The sequence below is a fragment of the Bos grunniens genome, chromosome 3 (genome assembly GCF_055505025.1).
Source record: "Bos grunniens cultivar Pamir isolate PY7600 chromosome 3, Bosgru_T2T1.0, whole genome shotgun sequence".
Lineage (NCBI taxonomy): Eukaryota > Metazoa > Chordata > Mammalia > Artiodactyla > Bovidae > Bos > Bos grunniens.
Genome location: NC_141167.1, coordinates 9,783,363 through 9,786,614, shown reverse-complemented (window position 1 = coordinate 9,786,614; position 3,252 = coordinate 9,783,363).

Here is a 3,252-nt window from a genome sequence, read left to right as displayed (position 1 = left end):
ACACACACACACACACACACACACACACACACACACAACTGCTTAAATTCCTTGGACTAGAACCTTGTCTTATGACTGCACTCAACTGCAAAGGGGACTAGAAAATGTAGTCCTGGCTGGGCAGCCACTTTTCAGTGATAATTCAGCACTATTGACATTTTTGGCCAGATAATCCTTTGGGGTGGAGGAAAGCATTCCTGGGTGGTAGATGTTTAGCATCATGTCTACCCCCTAGAGGCCATCATCTCTACCCTGTAGCATCCTCCAGTGGTAACAACCAAAAATATCTGCAGACACTGTCCAGTGACCCCTGGGGCCAAATCACCCTCGTGAGTGGAGAACCACTGCTCTATATCATAGAACGGGAGGCATTCAGTTTTGATCTTCTGCTAGCTGGCCACGCAGCAAGGGTCCTCTAAGGAAGCAGAGGGTGTGTGTGTTGGTGGGGGTGGGTGCTAGTTAGGAGAAGCTACCTGAAGGAGGTGACACTTGAGCTGAGTGATTGGGAATCGTCTACTCTGCACAGTGAGACAAAGAACGGTATTGCAGTCAGAGAAACCAGCTTGAGTGAAAGTCTGGGGGCTATGATAAGGTAGCTGATGGGAGGGACTTCAAGTAGAGATGAGAGCCTAGCATAGCCCCTCTCCTGTGGATTATGGCCTCTGACAAGCAGAGGGAACTTGGACTTCTGCCACTAACTCAAGTTCTGTCCCTTTCTTTGTTTCACTGCGGATTTTCTGCGAGAAATGCCAAAATTCGGTGGCCCCAGCATTTGCTAGAACTGGAGGAATGGCCCAGACTATGGGCCCTTTTCACATTTCCCTCCTAGTTGCAAGGGGCCCACAGCCTCCCCCTGGTTTGTTCTGGGCTCTTTCTTTCTGAACCCTGTCACCTCTCCTTGGGAAGCTGTCATCTCTACGGTGACAGCTTTACTCTTGGGAAATACTAGCTTCTGTGTGAGTGTGCTACTCACTGAAAAACTCCCACCCTCCACTCAGACCCCAAACTTTTCCTCTGAGCTGGTCTTGGCTCTGCAGCCCATCTCTGCCATCCTGCCTCCCCCTCAGCCTCCATTTCTGCCTTCATTACTACGGCATCCATTTGTCTGTTCGTTTTCTGTCTTTTGGCTTCAGAAGGGCCTTTTATCCTCTTCTTAGGTCAGAATGAAACTTGCAGGGCATTAAGGGTGCAGCCCCTATACTTGAGTCAGGCTGAGTTCTCCAGAGCACCGGGTCTTGTTTCCTTTCTGAAACAAACTCTGATCTTATCCGGGAATGAGACTTATCTTGACGAGTCACCACACACATGGGGCTTTTTTTGTACTACCTGATGTTGTGGAGAGACCCTGACCCATGGCTGCCTCTGGCTCCTGGAGAGACTGGAAGGGGTGGGCAGCCAGCCAACCCTGGGGGCTGGGCTGAGAGTCACATTCTCCTAGGCTAGAAGGAGTTATATCTTGGACCCCATCTCTTATCATGTCTTGGACCCCTGCATCTCCCTTGGACTGCAAATATTCCCAGGGTCCCCATCTTTGGTCTTCAGAGGCATCCACCTTTGCAGACTCCTTGATAAAGCAGTCCATGCAACCTAATGGACCTCTCTTTAAATATGTTTTCTGACTGTTTTGCATTCCTTTTCTCTCTTCCCTCCACCTGAAAAGTCCTCCCCTCCTGTGATGTGCTGAATTGTGTCCCTTCCTATGTTGAAACTGTAACCCCCAGGACCTCAGAATGTGATTCTATTTGGAGACAGGGCTTTAAAGAGGTAATTAAGTTAAAACTAAATCTATGAGGCGGGGCCTAACCCAGTATGACTGCTGTCCTTGTAAGAAGAAGAAATTTGGACATAGACATGTACAGAGGGCTTCCAGGTGGTGCTAGTGGTAAAGAATCTGCTTGCCAATGCAGGAGACATAAGAGATGTGGGTTCGATCCCTAGGTCGGGAAGATCCCCTGGAAGAGGGCATGGCAACCCACTTCAGTATTCTTGCCTGGAAAATCTCATGGAGGAGCCTTGCAGGCACCAGTTCAAGGAGTCGCACAGAGTCAGACGCTACTGAAGCGACTTAGCATGCACACACATGTATAGTGGGAAGACAATATAAAGATGTAGGGGAAAGACAGCTGTCTATGAGTTGAGGAGAGAGGACTCAGAAGAAGCCAACCTTGTCAACACCTTGATCTCTGACTTCTAGCCTCCAGAACTTTGAGACAATACATTTCTGTTGTTCCGGCCACATTGTGTGCACTGCTTTATGATGGCAGCAGCCCTAGCAAACGAATTCACCTTGTGCTTCCCCCTGCCTAAGACTGAACTCCAGTCTTCTCACCACCCGCTGCGACATTCTTCAGGATCTGGTTCTGGCTTCATCCTCCCCTCATCTCTGAATAACAGGTGTCCCTGTTTTTTACCTTGACCCAGACCCAGCCCCCTTCCCCGGTTCCCCTCCCTGCTCAGGGCCTTGCCCTTCCATTTCCCAACTCTTTGCATGGCTATTTTGCCTAATTTCCAAACTCATCTTGAAGGTCACCACCTCAGAGAGGCCTTCCCAGACCATCTATCTATTAAGGTATACCCTGTGTATTCTTTTTCACAGCAACTATGACCTTTTTTAAAATAGCATCTTTAATTAGTAACTTTGTTTATAATTGTTTATTTATCATCTGCCTTCATCAAGCCCAGGACAGTTCACTCCCGGTGTTTATAGCACAGTGTCTGGCATGGAATGACACGCAATTAATATTGTTGAGGAAATCAATCTTTACCTTGTCCAAGTCTCTATCCAGGCCTCGGGGTTCAGCCCAGATCCTACTTCCCTCCTTAAATTAGCCTTATGATCCCTTAAGTCCAAGAAAAGCTGATTGTCTTGATGTGTCTTTGTTACTATCTGTAACCTGGAACGAGATTTTTCGGTCCTGGCAATCAGCACTGCCCCCACTGTACGGGCTGGTGGGGGTTTCCATCTCTGCCCCACATCTTCCCAGGCAGGACCACACACTGTGCATCTCTGCACTGCCCACAGTGCAGGCTGGCACAGGGCCCAGGGCTCAGGAGGCCTCAGGAAATGTGTGTGGATGCAGATAGATCAGAGAGAGGGAGGAATGGCAGAGGAAGTTGGTAGCTGGGCGGGTGTCAGGGATTAAAAGGGTGCTCCTGCCCCCAGCGAGAAGGATGACAAATGTCCCGTTGCCAAGGAGGCTTCTGGGGTAAACATCAGCTGTGGGTTGCAGCAGAGTTCTGGGGCTGAAAAGG